Raw genomic sequence first — 19978 nt, 5'->3', positions numbered from 1 at the left:
GAGCTTCAAGTAGGATTGACAAATACTAACATTTTACTTTCTTTGCATGAATGTAGAAATACCAAATAAACTGCATGAAATACCAAATAAACTGCGAAACGGAACTGAGATGTCATTTAGAAAGTAATGAATGATATTACTAAAGAAATACAGAGCTTAATTGAAATTAAAGATATAGTCTACATAGTCCGTGGATCTAATGGAAGTCTCCAAACCTGATAGTGATAAATCTGAGGAGTAAACGAGACTTAGATCCCTACAGAGTTAAGGTTTAAGACGAGGTGTTGTGATATGTCCACCCTACAGACAATAATGAACCCTCCCACTCACTATAAATACTGGGAGAATGTGTCCCCGGCGTTAATATAGTTATATACACTTCAAGCACACTTGGTAGTCGGACTAACGTATACCCACACACTTTATTTGTTGTATTTGCTTTTCTGTTAAATATATTTTGTTTCCTCTAATTACTGAGTTGTGTCTTTCTTCTTGACCCTTGTATGACCACAGCAATAAGCATTTTTGAAAAAATTGGAATCAAAATATATTTTTTATTGTAAACAAAAAAGTGCGATTATGAAGAGATAGATTTAACTAATTTGAATCAAATATCGATCTGTCAAATGCAACGCTATCGATAACAAACTTCAAGTTTGAGACCAGCTTCGTTTTATATAACTACTGGCCTGGGTGCTCGACGTTGCCTGGGTGTTTGTAGGTGTGTGTTGAGCAAAAAAAAAAAAAAAAAAAGATGTTTTAGTAGGCAGGCGGGCAGGCTCGGACCCGTAACGCAAAGGCGGAAAAGAAAGTGGAGGTGTGTGTAAGGGTGTTGAATAAAAAAAAAAGAAGAAAATTGTGAGCACACGAAGGAGGAAAAGGAAGTGAAAAAAAAACGTGACGCGTTAGCTGTTGCGCCCATCGCCAAACCGGAAGTGACGTAGGTTTCAATTAAGGCTAGACAATTGAAAAGAGGCTATGACTTTCGAAAACATTAGCGAAAAAAAAAATCTTCCCTGTAGAAAAGTGCCCAGTTGAAGGTGAAGGAATTAATGTTTTCGGCCAATTTTTTTATATTTGTCATCCAAAGGGTCGAGCTTCAAAGTGATACCAATCTCGTGAAAATCCGTCGCCTATGTCAAAAGTTTTTGCGAAACATACAAAGATACATACATACATTTAAACAGACAGGTGAGATTTATATTATAGATAATAATTTTTTTGTATAAATATTAACGCTTATTTTAAACTATAGACTACATCTTCTGTTCTCACAAGTATAAGAAATGACAACTACTATTAATCGGAGGATTCGAACTCAGTCACAAAATCCTCCTTGACTCATCTATATATCTATAAAAATGAGAATGTGTGTGTGAGGACACTTTTAACCCATATACTCAACGAATTTTTGATCTACATATTTTAAATTTGGTATATAGGCTATTCGGACATATGGAAAACTTTTTAATCGGTTTTCATCCGGAAAAAAGGGTTGCCAAGGAGTCAAAATTGAAAAATTGATACTTGGGTGAGGTCATCGGATTTTTATCTGCTTGTCAACTGTTTCATGACTGCGCATGCACGACTTGTCCACATGACAGCTTCCTTGTGTTAAGAATAAGTAGGTTTGAAAACACTTTTTAAAGATCATGTCACTCTGGTATAATGGTTATCGTACTTGGCTCACTGTCTTTGGGTTTTGGTTTCGATCTCAGTTCGTGTATTATTATTTTTTTTTTACTTACAAGAAGTGAACTGTTTAGAAAAAAAAATAATACTCGCCTCCTGCACCTGTCTCAGTTTTCTGCATAAATTTAAATATAATACTTATGCGTATTTTACAACCGGGAAACGCCAGGCGGCCTGCTAGTTATACATGTATAATTACATAACAAAATCGAAACAAAACTGATTGAAGATAACGGATCTCGTACACACAAAGAGTTATATATCCTTGCAGATAGAGTCTTATAACAAATAAACAATAATAAAATTTTTAAATAATCAAAATGTACTAGTTATTACTATTGGCGTGTTTGTCTATCTTTCTGTTGGGGGGGATACAATTGAAAACAAAGCTCTATAACAAGAAAAAATAATGGCGGTATTAATTTTGTATTAACAGTAATAACGCAGATGTTACCTTCGTGCAGGGTATCGGCATCGTTACCTTTGAAGCGATTGTAGGACCTTTTAAGTTATTGCATGAATACCAGTTTCATTTAATGCAAATTCGTAGGAAACAGCCAAAAAACTACGTATTGTTTACATACACATATGTGTGTGTGTGTATATGTGTGTATAGGATTATGCATATGGGTCAAACGATCGACACTTTCCTAGCAACAGTTTGTAACCAACAAAATTTCGAACATAGTTAAACCAGGTCGAAAGTGATAGGAGAGAGAGAGAGAGAGAGAGAGAGAGAGAGAGAGAGAGAGAGAGAGAGAGAGAGAGAGAGAGAGAGAGATTACTATAGGACTAATATAAATGGTTACTTCCTGGCAACGCTGTGGCAATTTTCAACGTTTAAGTAGAGAACCGTATTGTATTTTCTCAGTTTTTCGCTTTATTATTTTCTTGTTTATTGACCTTTCTTTGATTGGTTATCGATTTTAGCCACCGGAAATGGTAACGTCAGATTATGTAAATAATGACCCAATCCTGAAACTGTATATCAGGACGGATCTTGGCATATTCTAATGAAAAAAAAAAAAGGGGGGATCATTTTGCCGTATCCTTCCTTTTATTGATTAAACACTCATCCATAAACCTGTCTGTACCGATCTCAAATCTCAAAATAGATTAAATAGCCCCTTCTTGATGTCCATTTTTAACACACACACACACACACACACACACACACACACACACACACACACACACTATATATATATATATATATATATATATAATGTTGAATTTTTTGCTGCACTTACATTATATTAAAAGCCTATGTTTTCTATATATAATTCATTACAACGAACTTCTTAAAATATTTAGTTATTGATATGCAAGTGGCTAAATAAAAATGAAGTAATTTACATATTCTTTGAAAAACGAACTTTTATAAATTAACTAGACTACCCTTGACCGTCGGGTCAGTATGTAATATTAGCTATGGAATTAATGTATGAGCGTGACACTTGTGACGTAATGAAAATAGTATTTTTTGTTACATAAGTAGTCCTGAGTTCGGGTTGTGTACCCGCCTCCCAAATCAACGTAATGTTTTAATTATTTTTTTATAAATAGATACCAAAATGTTGGGATTATAATTATGGCACAGTTCAGAATTGAAGTAAATAAGAGTTAGGTTGTTGGAGACCAGTGTTTAAAAGACACAGCAATATAAAATATCAGTAGCGAAGTAAAGACAAAGGGATGAGGGAGGAACAGGGGGAAGTATATGTGCTAAAAGCCAAGGGTAAGGGGTATACGGCATAATCACATTGACACACCAGTTCTTGCCAGATCAGCGAAGTTAAGCAATGTCGAGCCTGGCCAGTACTAGATGAGTGACCATTTGGGAAGGCGAGGTGCTGTGTGTATCGCGAGGTAAAATACCCGGTTGAGAAACTGGCACGGTCTATCCTTCTCTTGAGGATAGATGGGACTCTCTTAAGCCATGATAAGCACCCCGTCTAATGATGACGTCACAATAAAAAATACTCTTGATAGGCCTGGCAAAGCATGTAGTATTCAGCTAACGATAAGATTTGAATTACACTACAAACTCGTGTAGTGAGTTCAATCTCGGCTACGGCCACGCTGGATGGATGGAAGAGAAGGCGATGGATCTTAGAGGTTTGTCCTGTTAACTTAGTTGGGGGGGGGTAGTTTTGGAATATTTTGGTGTGGCTGCTTATATCGGTGTTATGGGTCATGGGAAGTAACTGTGAAATTCTCTGCTGTAATTAAAAGTATATCAAGTTAGAATAGGCCAATTTTTAAAAAGATTTTGATGTTGAATTTGTATAAAGAAATGGCAATTATAGGGTTTTTTTTTGTAGGGGAAAGCTAAATTGTAGAGGAGGGGGGTCCAAAAGGGTGTTGTCAGATATTAGGATTCATTGTAGGGAGGCGGTGGTTACAGACAAATTTTAATTTAGGCTGTAGGTGAAGTAAATAAAAGGGGTGATAGACATCCTAACTGTGATCTCTGAACGTATATACCATTCACTGGACAAAGCGGGAGAGGGCAGAGCGGTAGCTCTAGATATATCTAAGGCTTTTGACAGGGTATGGCATGAGGGTCTCCTCAGGAAAATTAGATCATACGGTATCACTGGTAGAATACTTAACATAATTAAATCCTTCTTAGATAAGAGAAAAATCCAGGTTGTCATCGACGGTCGTACATCTAAACAATATGATATAAATGCGGGAGTGCCCCAGGGTTCTATCCTTGGACCTCTATTGTTCCTGATATTCATAAATGACCTCCCCAACAAAATTGCCTCTGAAATGGGTATATATGCAGATGACACTACACTCTATGGCAGGCACGACAGGAAGACGAATGAACACATTTCTAAAGAAATGGCAGAAACACTAGAGGAAGACCTCCAATCTGTAGTGGAATGGGGACAAAAGTGGTTGGTCGCGTTCAATGCTGCCAAGACTAAACTAGTTTCATTCAATAATTACAAGAAACCCTCTCTACCACCTATAGCAATGGCCAACGACTCTTTATCTGAGAGTACATCTTTCAAACTCCTTGGCCTAACGTTCACAGGAAACATGAGCTGGAACAATTATATTGAAGGCATTGCCAGGGCCGCTGCAAGAAAGCTGGGCTCTCTCTACCGTGCTAGAAAACTACTAACACCCGAAAGTATCCTGTACCTCTATAAGGCCACTATTCGCCTATGTATGGAGTATTGCTGTCACATTTTGGCTGGTGTATCTGCTGCTAGTCTCTCGCTCCTAGACAAGGTTCAAAAGAGAGTCACCAATCTGATAGGCCCTGAACTGGCATCTAAGCTTCAACCTGTGTCCCATCGACGAAATGTTGCATCCCTCTGCCTTTTCTACAAGTATTTTAATGGTGAATGCTCTGACGAACTGCAATCACTTTTGCCCCCACGACATGAGCACCCTCGACAAACCCAACAGGCTGCTAAATCCCACCCCCACACTGTAGAGATCCCTAGATGTAAAAGATCTTTTTACTCCAATAGTTTCTTCCCCAGAACCGCTAGACTCTGGAATTCCATTCCAGGTCCCTGCTTCCCCAACAGTACTGACGTGCAGAAGTTCAAGTGTAACGTGAACCGACATCTTGCTGTCCAAATCCCTACATAGCACCCCAGTAGTTGTTGCCCCTGATAGTAGCCCCCTACACCAAAGTGGCAATTTGCCTTGTTTGGGGTGAAAATGTAAAAAAAAAAAAAAAAAAAGGGTATTGGGGAAAATTTGATGAGTGATGATGAATCAAGGGGAAAGGGGGGGGGATACATTCAGAAGTGGTCTGAGAGTGTTTTGGTGATTGTTCTATTCTGTAGTTAAAACAAAATGCAATGATGGAGAGTACGATGGGCGAAATTCCCTATATCTGAGGTCTAGTGAGATAATAAGGCAAGAATTTCTAAAGGAAAAAGGGGGTACATCCAGTGTTGCATACTGGGTATTAGCTTGGGTATGTAAGAAAGGTGGGTTTAAAATAACAGAGAGAAAGTGTTATTAGGGAGGCAGTAAGATGGTTGATCTAAGAGGCCACAGATATTAGTCTTGCTTTGGAGGAGGTTTATCGGCAGAGTTTAGCGTTTCCATTCTTAATTTTTTTTGTGTGCCTGCATCTGAATATAATTTCTGATTTAGAGTTCAGGATGTTTCATTTTTTTTATGCTGTAATAATCGCTGTAGACTCTACGATGCAAAGGAGACAGTATTGTGAACCTGGGCTGTACGATCTAGACTTAGTATTTTCATTTTAAGGAAAAATTTGTTTTTTCTGTAAGATCTCTCTCTCTCTCTCTCTCTCTCTCTCTCTCTCGCATATATATATATATATATATATATATATATATATATATATATATATATATATATAAGTATATATAGGAATGAATAAGATAAACTAATGGATTTTTGTATATAATTATCAACTTGTGAACAAACAAACAGACAGGAATACGAATTTATATATATATATATATATATATATATATATATATATATATATATATATATATATATATAAATTCGTTTGTTTGTTTATATATATAAATTCGTATTCCTGTCTGTTTGTTTGTTTGTTCACTATATATATATATATATATATATATTCGTATTCCTGTCTCTTTGTTTGTTCACAAGTTGATTAATATATACAAAAATCCATTAGTTTATCTTATTATTCATTCCTATATATACTATGATTATTGCAAAATATAAGATTAAAGAGGCGACGTCATTTGTATATTACATTAAGGAAAATCGACTTTATTAAATAGCGGTGTATTAGCTATTGTTTATAGTGAGAGAATTATTTTAATTTTGTTATTTAAATTTAATTTATATTGGTAACATGTTTAATTTAATTTATTTTACCAACATCGATTTTTTTATGAATCGGTTTGAGTTAGCTCCCTTAAGCACGAACGGTGTTCTTTTTTTTATTGTTGTTTTATTTTTCGGCGGATATTAAAACTAAAAACTTTCAAGCATTATTTTTGGAATTAGTTTAAATAAAATAATTTCCGTGATTTCGCACTTAACGTTGTGGTCCAGTGAATTTTTATTTTAAAATAAACAAACAATTCAATTCAACTACGATTCTTTATTTAAAACAAAAACAAAAAAATCTTTCATTTACGTTTTTTTACCAGTTGTTTTTTCTTCACATTTTTTTGACATCGTAACTAATTTTTTTTTTTTTAATAACGCAATAAGTCATAACTCATCATTTTTATAACAAACATTCGGTTAACACAAATTCTACTTTGGTATTTTGGAAACTGAATTATTTACAGTTTGTTTTCATTGACAACAGACCGTAAAGACATATCTTTCTAGACGGAGGAGGTAGCATAAAAGAAATTCGCTTAAACTAGAATATAGTCATAAAAAAGTGCTCAATATCCGGAGAATAACTTCTCTTCGTGTCCCTTCTGCCGAAATATCTCATGGAGAGTTTGTCACGTACTTCTTTTTTCGGAGGGGGGGGGGATTACATTTTCGTGTTTTCATTCGTTCTTTTATTTTTGAATTTTTTGTTGGGGTAACGATGGAGTTGACATATAATAATGAAAAACTGCTCAATATTCTTAGTATAGCAGGTGTGGCCAAACCGAGCTTCATGTCGACCCTGGCAACGCTGGATATATATATATATATATATAAATATATATATATATATATATATCCAGCGTTACCAATATAAGTTGGAATTTATTAACCCATTTTATATAAATATATATATATATATATTTCTGGAGAAATATATTTTCTTATTATATATCAATCCTTATATAAGAAGCTCAATGTGATTACAACGCAATATATAGAATAAATGGCAAAAATTTATATTCCAAAATTCATGATGTTGACCATCTTATAATTTATTTCTTTAAATCAGTCGATTTATACAATTCTTGACAATATCTGCTTCGTAGCACAAAATCAATCACTTAATTATTATATCAATTAGTGAATCTATTATGCCCTTAACTCATCATTGGAAGATAATACATTTTCTTTGAGGGAAAAGTATTCGAGTTGAAGAGAAAGAAAGAAAAAGGGAAAAGAGAATTAAAAAATAGAGATATGGTTACGAAGAGAAAGAAGAGATTTACAAGAAAAGAGAAAGAATATGTAATAATGGGATAAAGAAAGGAAAAATAATCTTCAAATAACAGAGGGGGAAGAAGCCGATTTAATAAAAACGATGGTGTTTTTAGAAATAAGGAGTCTTTAGCTGACTGGCGTAAGAGAGAATGCACCGCTCTGGGCCTTGGCCCTGGGAGGCAAAAACCCATAAGAGCTAAGTTGAAAAGCACTTGTTCCTAGCTAGGAGATTGTCTAAACGAACTTAAGTTGTACAATCTTCACCACGAAGCCGTTAAGAACCCAAATAACTCAACTTTATACAAGTGTACCCTGCATATCTTAAGAGTATTTTATGAATAATTATTTTGCTTGTAAGAAAATGACCCCGAGTTTCTCTTTGCTTCTGCATTTCCCGACTAAATGAAGATGCAGTTTATTTCAGATATGTCTTGACGCCAGAAGATGGAAGACAAAGACCAGATCCAGCACAAATCAAAGTGACGACCGAAGTAGACAGTGTTGCCACATGGACTTAGGGTCATGCACATCTCGCAGAAGAGCGGTATTTTCCAGTGACCAATAAGAGTCTGGTCACCCTTGAAGAGTACACCACTAGACAGTTAAGAGGGTAGCCCTGCTGGGTTGCATCTATGGTCCTGTGAGCCGGGATCGGCGAACAAGACCAGGGATATATCACAAGCATAGTCTAGAATCCAACGGATGCGACCTGGAGGACGTGTAGGGTTATATATCATCTGTATATACCATATCATATCATATAAGTTTATGTGTGCACAGTCTCTACTAAACTCCTCTCTGAAAGTATACAGATGTAAACTTGATATGTAGAGAATTTAGAACAAATTTGATTTGCTTTTTAGCCGATACAAATAGCAACTAACAGGTCAGAAGTGAAAAAAAAAATTAACTTTGCCAGAAAAAAGTCGACGAATTGTGTTACTTCTTTGCATACGAAAATATAATACAGTTATAGATTATTTTTCCAGTTTTTGTGTACATATAAATATGGACTTTACAGTAATGATTAAGGCTCGAGAATTATAGGTTTTGGTTTCGATTCTAGCTGATTGCACCCAAAGAAATACATATTTTGCTTATTTCCTCCAATATGTAATGCCTTCAAAGTTAGTTTTGGTGTTTATAATAATGTAGCATCCAAAAACCTGTTGTTTTTTTTTCATATGCTTTATGTGTATTAGACTAAGAGACTTTATGTGTATTAGACTAAGATACTTTATGTATATTAGACTAAGATACTTTAGTATATTAGACTAAGATACGTTATGTATATTAGACTAAGACATTTATGTATATTAGACTAAGATACTTTATGTGTATTAGACTAAGATAATTTATGTGTAATAGACTAAGATAATTTATGTATATTAGACTAAGATACTTTATGTATATTAGACTAAGATATTTTATGTATATTAGACTAAGATACTTTATGTATATTAGACTAAGATATTAATGTATATTAGACTAAGATACTTTATGTGTATTATACTAAGATACTTTATGTGTATTAGACTAAGATACTTTATGTATATTAGACTAAGATACTTTATGTATATTAGACTAAGATACGTTATGTATATTAGACTAAGATACTTTATGTGTATTAGACTAAGATACTTTATGTGTATTAGACTAAGATACTTTATGTATATTAGACTAAGATACTTTATGTATATTAGACTAAGATATTTTATGTATATTAGACTAAGATACTTTATGTATATTAGACTAAGATACTTTATGTATATTAGACTAAGATACTTTATGTGTATTAGACTAAGATACTTTATGTATATTAGACTAAGATACTTTATGTATATTAGACTAAGATACTTTATGTGTATTAGACTAAGATACTTTATGTGTATTAGACTAAGATACTTTATGTATATTAGACTAAGATACTTTATGTGTATTAGACTAAGATACTTTATGTGTATTAGACTAAGATACTTTATGTATATTAGACTAAGATACTTTATGTGTATTAGACTAAGATACTTTATGTGTATTAGACTAAGATACTTTATGTATATTAGACTAAGATACTTTATGTATATTAGACTAAGATATTTTATGTATATTAGACTAAGATACTTTATGTATATTAGACTAAGATACTTTATGTATATTAGACTAAGATACTTTATGTGTATTAGACTAAGATACTTTATGTATATTAGACTAAGATACTTTATGTGTATTAGACTAAGATACTTTATGTATATAAGACTAAGATACTTTATGTGTATTAGACTAAGATACTTTATGTGTATTAGACTAAGATACTTTATGTGTATTAGACTAAGATACTTTATGTGTATTAGACTAAGATACTTTATGTGTATTAGACTAAGATACATTATATATATTAGACTAAGATACTTTATGTGTATTAGACTAAGATACTTTATGTGTATTAGACTAAGATACTTTATGTATATTAGACTAAGATACTTTATGTGTATTAGACTAAGATACATTATATATATTAGACTAAGATACTTTATGTGTATTAGACTAAGATACTTTATGTGTATTAGACTAAGATACTTTATGTATATTAGACTAAGATACTTTATGTGTATTAGACTAAGATACTTTATGTGTATTAGACTAAGATACATTATATATATTAGACTAAGATACTTTATGTGTATTAGACTAAGATACTTTATGTGTATTAGACTAAGATACTTTATGTGTATTAGACTAAGATACTTTATGTGTATTAGACTAAGATACTTTATGTATATTAGACTAAGATACTTTATGTGTATTAGACTAAGATACTTTATGTGTATTAGACTAAGATACTTTATGTGTATTAGACTAAGATACTTTATGTATATTAGACTAAGATACTTTATATATATTAGACTAAGATACTTTATGTGTATTAGACTAAGATACTTTATGTGTATTAGACTAAGATACTTTATGTATATTAGACTAAGATACTTTATGTGTATTAGACTAAGATACTTTATGTGTATTAGACTAAGATACTTTATGTGTATTAGACTAAGATACATTATATATATTAGACTAAGATACTTTATGTGTATTAGACTAAGATACTTTATATATATTAGACTAAGATACTTTATGTATATTAGACTAAGATACTTTATGTATATTAGACTAAGATACTTTATGTATATTAGACTAAGATACTTTATATATATTAGACTAAGATATTTATGTGTATTAGACTAAGATATTTATGTGTATTAGACTAAGATAAGATATTTATGTATATTAGACTAAGATACTTTATGTATATTAGACTAAGATACTTTATGTATATTAGACAAAGATATTTATGTATATTAGACTAAGATACTTTATGTATATTAGACTAAGATACTTGATGTATATTAGACCAAGATACTTTATATATATTAGACTAAGATACTTTATGCATATTAGACCAAGATACTTTATGCATATTAGACTAAGATACTTACTGTATATTAGAGCAAGATACTTACTGTATATTAGAGCAAGATACTTTATGTATATAAGATACTATATGTATATTAGATACTTTATGTATATAAGACCAAGATACTTTATATATATTAGACTAAGATACTTCATGTATATTAGACTAAGATATTTATGTGTATTAGACCAAGATACTTTATGTATATTAGACTAAGATACTTTATATATATTAGACTAAGATACTTTATGTATATTTTACTAAGATACTTTATGTATATTAGACTAAGATATTTTATGAATATTATACTAAGATACTGTATGTATATTAGACTAAGATACTTTATATATATAAGACCGAGATATTTTATATATATTAGACCAAGATACTTTATATATATTAGAACAAGATACGTTATATATATTAGACCAAGATACTTTATATATATTAGACCAAGATACTATATGTATATAAGACTAAGATACTTTATATATATTAGACTAAGATACTTTATGTATATTAGACTAAGATACTTTATATATATTATACTAAGATACTATATGTAAATTAGACCAAGATATTTACTGTATATTAGACCAAGATACACACTGTATATTAGACCAAGATACTTACTGTATATTAGACCCAGATACTTTATGTATATTAGAGCAAGATACTTTATGTATATTAGACCAAGATATATTAGACCAAGATACTTACTGTATATTAGACTAAGATACTTACTGTATATTAGACCAAGATACTGTATGTATATTAGACCAAGATACTTTATGTATATTAGACCAAGATACTTTATGTATAATAGACCAAGATAACGTTATGTATATAAGACTAAGATACTTTATACATATTAGACTAAAATACTTTATGTATCTGTGACTAAGATACTTTATGTATATTAGACCAAGATACTTTAGGAGAATTTACATTTGCAGAATAGTTGTATGCAATTTAATATAAATAGCTGTCTGCAATTATAGCAATTTAATATAAATTGTTGTCTGCAATTACAGCAATTTAATATAAATTGTTGTCTGCAATTACAGCAATTTGTTAAAAATGGTTGTGTGCAATTTAATATAAACGATTGTGTGCCATTTAATATAAATGATTGTCTGCAATTACATCAATTTAATATAAATGATTGTCTTCAATTTTATATAAATGGTTGTCTGCAATTTAATATAAATGGTTGTCGGCAATTTAATATAAATAGTTTTCTGCAATTTAATATGGATGGTTGTCTGCAATTACGACAAATTAATATAAATTGTCTGCAATTACAGCAATTTAATATAATTGTTGTGTGCAATTTAATATAAACCTTTGTGTGAAATTTAATATAAATTGTTGCCTGTAATTTAATTTAAATGGCTGTCTGCAATTACAACAAGTTAATATAAATGGTTGCAATTTTATATAAATTGTTGTCTGCAATTTTATATAAATGGTTGTCGGCAATTTAATATTAATAGTTGTATGCAATTTTATATGAATGTTTGTCTGCAATTACAACAAATTAATATAAATAGTTGTCTGCAATTTAATATAAATGGTTGTCTGCAATTTATTATATATGGTTGTCTGCAATTTAATACAGATTGTTGTCTGCAATTTGACATAAATGGTTGTCTGCAATTACAACAATTTAACATAAATGTTTGTCTGCAATTAAATATAAATGGTTGTCTGCAATTACAGCAATTTAATATAAATGGTTGCCTGCAATTTAATATAAATGGTTGTCTGCAATTTGACATAAATGGTTGTCTGCAATTACAACAATTTAACATAAATGTTTGTCTGCAATTAAATATAAATGGTTGTCTGCAATTACAGCAATTTAATATAAATGGTTGCCTGCAATTACAGCAATTTAATATATATGGTTGTCTTCAATTTTATATAAATGGTAGTCTGAAATTACGGAAATTTAATGTAATGGTTGTCTGCAATTGCAGCAATTTAATACAAATGGTTTTCTGCAATTTAATATAAATGGTTGTCTGCAATTACAACAGGTTTATATCAATGGTTGTCTGCAATTTTATATAAATGGTTGTCTGCAATTTAATATCAATTGTTATCTGCAATTACAGCAATTTAATATAAATGGTTGTCTGCAATTTAATATAAATGGTGGTCTTCAATTTAATATAAATGGTTGTCTGCAATTTAATATAATGGTTGTCTTCAATTTAATATAAATAGTTTTCTGTAATTTTATATAAATGGTTGCCTGCAATTACAGCAATTTAATATAAATGATTGTCTTCGATTTAATATAAATGGTTGTCTTCAATTTAATATAAATGGTTGTCTGCAATTTTATATAAAAGGTTGTCTGTAATTACAGCAATTTAATATAAATTGTAGTCTGCAAGTTATACATAAATTGTTGTCTGCAATTTAATATAAATGGTTGTCTGCAATTACAGCAATTTAATATAAATGGTTGTCTGCAATTTAATATAAATTGTTGTCTGCAATTTTATATAAATGGTTGTCTGCAATTTTATATAAATGGTTGTCTGCAATTTTATATAAATGGTTGTCTGCAAGTTGATATAAATGGTTGTCTGTAATTTAATATAAATGGTGGTCTTCAATTTAATATAAATGGTTGTCTGCAATTTAATATAAATGGTTGCCTGCAATTTTATATAAATGGTTGTCTGCAATTTAATATAAATGGTTGTCTGCAAGTTGATATAAATGGTTGTCTGTAATTTAATATAAATGGTTGTCTGCAATTACAGCAATTTAATATAAATGGTTGTCTGCAAGTTGATATAAATGGTTGTCTGTAAGTTAATATAAATGGTTGTCTGCAATTGCAGCAATTTAATATAAATGGTTGTCTGCAATTTAATATAAATGGTTGCCTTCAATTTTATATAAATGGTTGTCTGCAATGTAATATAAATGGTTGTCTGCAAGTTGATATAAATGGTTGTCTGTAATTTAATATAAATGGTTGTCTGCAATTACAGCAATTTAATATAGATGGTTGTCTGCAATTTAATATAAATGGTTGTCTGCAATTTTATATAAATGGTTGTCTGCAATGTAATATAAATGGTTGTCTTCAATTTAATATAAATGGCTGTCTTCAATTGTATATAAATTGTTGTCTGCAAGTTAATATAAATGGTTGTCTGCAAGTTGATATAAATGGTTATCTGCAATTTAATATAAATGGTTGTCTTCAATTTAATATAAATGGTTGTCTGCAATTTAATAAAAATAGTTGTCTGCAATTTAATATAAATGGTTGTCTGCAATGACAGCAATTTAATATAAATTGTAGTCTGCAATTTGATTTAAATGGTGATCTGCAATTTAATATAAATGGTTTTCTTCAATTTAATATAAATGGTTGTTCTGCAATTTAACATGAATTGTTGTCAGCAATTAATATAAATGGTTTTCTGCAATTACAACAAGTTAATATAAATGGTTGTCTGTAATTTAACATAAATAATTGTTTGCAATTACAGCCATTTAATATAAATGGTTGTTTGCAATTTCAGAAATTTTATATAAATGGTTGTCTTCAATTTTATATAAATGGTAATCTGCAATTGTATATTAATTGTGTTCTGCAATTTAATAGAAATGGTTGTCTGCAATTTAATATAAATGGTTGTCTGTAATTTAACATAAATGGTTGTTTGCAATTACAGCCATTTAATATAAATGGTTGTCTGCAATTACAGAAATTTTATATAAATTGTTGTCTTCTATTACAGCAATTTAATATAAATGGTTGTCATCAATTACAATAATTTAATATAAATTTTTGCGGCCATGTCACTAGTAAGGTAGCTGGAGGTAAACGTTTTCATCTGGGCTGACGTTAACCACCTGATAGTCAGGGACCCGAACCTTGGAATTACCACTAAGGAGGCTGTCCTATCAGCAGGTGAAAAGTACTGGTGCTGCTGTATTGCCATTTGGTGAATGGATTCTGGACCATGCAGTAGTCTCTGGTGGGGCCTCTCAATCCCATACTGGTGGGTAATTGTTACGGCTTTACCTTATCATGTGCTAAAAAATAAAAAAAAATTTTCCTGTCTTTCCTCTCTTACTTTCTCTCTCAGTTCTGCTCTAACCAAGTATGCTGACCTGTTCCACAAACCCCAACACCCTCAACATGAAATATCTCAAAAAAGAAAACACGAATAAACCTAGAACTCCATCCTTCTACGTAGACCCCCTATTACCAAATCTCTTTCTCCAACATCAGGGGTCTACGTTCTAACCTTCCAGAGGTTGAAACCTAATTACAGGAAACGAAACCTGACATTTTTTCTAAGCAAAACTGGAATACGGCCGACCACTTCCCTAGATGAGTTCATAATTAAAGGATACTCTAACCTAACATCTAAATCTGACCCCCAAGATCGTCACGGGCATGGAATATGTGCCTACATTAAAGATGGCTTCCCATGTGGCAGGGATATCTCCAGAGAAGACCCTAATTTACCTTATATGTGCTTCCATGTTGCACTTGCTTACACCATCGCATTTATTTTTGCCCTCTATCGCCCCCACAACAGCAGAGTTACTATCTTTAAGAGTATATCGGAGAAAATTGACCACATCCTGTCTGCTCATCTCTCAGCTAACATTCACATTTGCGGTGACTTCAATGTCCATAATGTGGAATGGTTGACCCACTCAAATAAGACTGATGAGGAGGAGAGTTTCTGTCATGATTTTGCCATTGCCTATGACCTCACTCAGATTGTCCGCGAGCCCACCCTTGTGCCCGATAGTACTGGTCAGTTCGCAAGCCTCCTAGACCTTTTTCTCTCAACCTCCCCTGAGCTATGCTCATGTTCCGTTCTATCTCCTCAGGGATCCTCCGACCACTGCATCGTATCAGTTAAGATAAAAATGAAATATAATAAATCTACAGGCGTACCTCTCCACCGTACTGTATACCGATACTCTATGGCGGACTGGGATAGCTTCCGTACATTCATATCTGATCTCCCTCTCCATTCCATGTTTAAAAAGGATGTGTCCTCTATAGTATCAGATCTGACCGAATGGTTAATTGTAGGCATAGGCCAATTCATACCATCCAAAAAATTCCAACAAAAACCTAACAGCCAGCCATGGTTTTCCCCAGAATGTGCTTCTGCCATCGCACACAGAAATCACTTTTTCCATAGCTACCAACGTAATAGATGCACTGAAACTAAAGCTGCTTTCAGAACCGCCAGCAACCATTGTAAAAGAGTAATAAAAAATGCAGGAGAACTATATGCGCAATCCGTTAAGCCCAAAGTAGCTGAGCAATGGCTTGGTTCCCACCAGTTCTGGCAAATAGCAAATAGGGTCTTGAACAGAAACGTGCGCTCTATCCCAACCATTATCAATGGACCAGAGGTCATCTCGACAGCATCAGACAAGGCTAAACTATTTGCCAAAAACTTTGCGGCAAATTCTACCCTGTGTGACGAAAGCCATCAACTCCCCATATTCCCTCCTATAACAGACAACACGCTATGCAACATACAAATATCTGTGCGTGAGGTCGCCAAGCTAATCAAGAACCTTGACTCCAGTAAAGCAACAGGTCCCGACAGTACTCCAATTATAGTGTTAAAAAAATTACAACCAGCACTTGCCCCCATACTTTCCAAACTGTTTAAGCATTGCCTTAAGGAGAAGTGCTTTCCAACACCCTGGAAAACCTCGTCAGTATGCCCTGTATTTAAGAATTCAGGTGATAAGTTATCTCCCTCTCAGTACAGACCAATAAGTCTCCTGTGTGTCATGAGTAAGTTGCTGGAATCCACAATAAATAGAGAAGTAGTCAACCACCTCAACAGAAATAACCTTCTTAGCGACACGCAATATGGTTTCTGCTCTGCTAGATCTACAGCAGATGTGCTAACGGTTATATCTCATAGTATTAGCGAATCTCTCGACAAAGGCTTCATTTCTAGGGCAATTGTTCTCGACATATCAAAGGCCTTCGATAAGGTTTGGCATAAAGGCCTACTACACAAGATTTCCAGCTACGGTATAACTGGAAATGTTTTCTTTATCATTAAATCATTTCTATCTGATAGGCTCATAAGAGTAGTCGTTGATGGGCAGAAATCAGAGGCCCACAGTATTAATGCTGGAGTCCCTCAGGGTTCCATAATGGGCCTAACTCTCTTCCTAATCTACATCAATGATCTCCCAAAACACATACTAAAATCTTTCGTTGACATCTATGCTGATGACACGACCACCTATGGCAACACATGAAAGGCTGTAAATGATGATGTTCTCTCTGATTCTCTCTTCTCTGATCTTGAGTGTATGGTACAGTGGGGAAAGAGGTGGCTGGTTACCTTTAATTCATCTAATACCAAGCTCCTATCTCTACATCATAAACGCTCTGATCCCCATCTGATATCAATTGAAATGGATGGCTCTCGTCTAAGGGAGGCCCCAGGATTTGATAAGCTCCTGGGCTTGACCTTTACACCTGATCATAAATGGAACACATACATCAAGTCTGTGGCCAAGGTCGCTGGGAAAATGGTGGGATCCTTCTACCGTTCCTGAAGATATCTCACTAATGATGCAATTCTCTATCTATATAAGAGCCAAGTACATCCAAAGATGGAGTACTGCTGCCACATCTGGGCGGGGGCTGCAAAAAACAGCCTATCCTGCCTTGACGGAGTACAAAATAGACTCCGTGGCTTGGTGGGGGATGCTCTTTTCTCTACCCTGCAACCTTTTTCCCACAGAAGAGACGTAGCGAGCCTGTCATTGTTCTATCGTTACTTCCATGGCAGGTGCTCGTCTGAGCTCCATTCTCTGGTCCCCCCTCGCCATCTTTCTCTAAAAACACCCGACTAGCTGAAACCACCGTCAATAATTTTCCCCACTCCCTATCTGTGCCTAGATCAAAACGTAGATACCATGAACAAAGCTTCTTTCTTAGAACTGCACGCCTGTGGAACTCTGTTCCGCTTGCCTGTTTCCCTCCCAACTTCAACCTGGATGTCTTCAAGTCCAACACAAAGAAATTCCTGATGAACCGCCCCCCCCCGCCTAAGTAATGACACCTTACCAATTCTCCAATACTATTGCTACACTATCCATTTGATTACTGTACACGCAATAACCCTTATCCCTGAGTGGCCATTGGGCCTTGATAAGTGCTTAACTCCATGTAAAAAAAAAATAAAATAAATAAATGGTTTTCTGCAATTTAATATAAATCGTTGCCTGCAATTACAGCAATTTAATATAAATTGTTGTCTGCAATTACAGCAATTTAATATAAATTGTTGTCTGCAATTACAGCAATTTAATATAAATGATTGTCTTCAATTTAATATAACTGGTTTTCGTCAAGTTGATATAAATGGTTGTCTTCAATGTAATATAAATGGTTGCCTGCAATTTAATATAAATGGTTGTCTGCAATTACAGCAATTTAATATAAATGGTTGTCTTCAATTTAATATACAGGGTGAACAGAAAGTCCTTGGACCAATTCAAAAGTGGTTTATTAATAGAAAATTACAAAAATATAAATTAAACATGAATGAAAATTATAAGTTAGGAAACCAAGAATAAATTCAAATTATTTATTTTCAATGTGATGTCCGTTCCTTTCAATTAGATATTCAATTCTCTGTCTGAAGTTACCAACCAAGGCACGCAGCGTTTCCTGAGGTATTTTAGCCCATTCACTCAGAAGGGATGTCTTCAAAGCACCAACACTTGGATGAGCAATAGAACAGACCTTTGTCTCCAACAAAGACCACACCGAAAAATCCATGGGATTCAAATCAGGTGATGCAGGAGGCCACATCTCCTTACTCCAGAATCTTGAAAAATGACGTTGGCACCAGTCCTGATTTTTTCTGGAGGTGTGGGATGGTACTCCATCTTGTTGAAAGGTGAAAGGCTGATCTTTGAAGTGTTTCTTCATCTCTTCAAATGCTGGAACCAAAATATCGTTAATGTAGCGATCTGTGTTGATCTTAACCCTCCTGCTCCACGAAAATCAGAAGCGATTTCCAAGATTTGGAGACTGCAGCCCACACTATGAGGGAAGACGGCTTTTGTCGGCAGAAAACTATTCTCACGGAGTCATCAATGTCTGCTGAAGATTTTGCATAAACTCTGTCGTTCTGATTGTTAACAGTCGCTTCAATTGTGAAGAGTTTTTCATCAGAAAAAACGATCTCTCGCTCTGCCGTGCCAGCCTTCAGTTCTCCAAGAAGAAGCTTTGCTCTTTCAAGTCTCTTGTGCTTTTGGGCAGGTGTGAGGTACTGTCTCTTTCTCATCTTGTAGGGGGACAACTGGAGATCGTTTTTTATGATGGTTCTCATCGAGGTCACGCTCACATTCATGTCTTTAGACATTTGTCTTGCAGATCTCTTCGGGTTCCTCCTTACCCTCTCTCGGACAGCTTTAATCACCTTCTTTGTTCGAGCAGTGCGAGGTCTTCCACTCCTAGGACGGTCTTCAGATGTACAAAGTTCCTTAAATCTGTTCACAACATGGTACACGGTGGATTTAGCCACTTTCAAGAGCTTAATAATCTCTGAGTTTGTCCTTCCCGCGCAATGAAGCTGAATTATGGCATCTCGTTTGCTCATTTTTCTGAAAGTTTAAACAAAATTATTTTAATATTTTTGTTGAAAATAATTAGATCAA

General features: G+C 33.4%; 1 protein-coding gene across 2 annotated transcripts in view; it reads right to left on the bottom strand.

Annotated features, from left to right (window-relative positions):
• LOC145243905 (sperm microtubule associated protein 2-like) overlaps positions 1-19978 on the bottom strand; it is a 94565-nt gene that overhangs the window by 34590 nt on the left and 39997 nt on the right. Inside the window, exon 1 of one of the 2 annotated variants that reach the window (XM_080107016.1) lies at positions 2147-2297. The exons of the other annotated variant lie outside the window; for it this stretch is intronic. The gene's annotated coding sequence lies outside the window, so the exon portion shown is untranslated. Of the gene's footprint in view, positions 1-2146; positions 2298-19978 lie in introns of those variants that run through there. 2 annotated transcript variants of the gene reach the window in all.

This window comes from Euprymna scolopes, chromosome 22 (genome assembly GCF_053919585.1).
Source record: "Euprymna scolopes isolate OS-2025 chromosome 22, ASM5391958v1, whole genome shotgun sequence".
NCBI classification, from domain to species: Eukaryota; Metazoa; Mollusca; class Cephalopoda; order Sepiida; family Sepiolidae; genus Euprymna; species Euprymna scolopes.
Note: the sequence above shows the minus strand (reverse complement) of the source record. Positions and strands in the feature narration are given on the sequence as shown.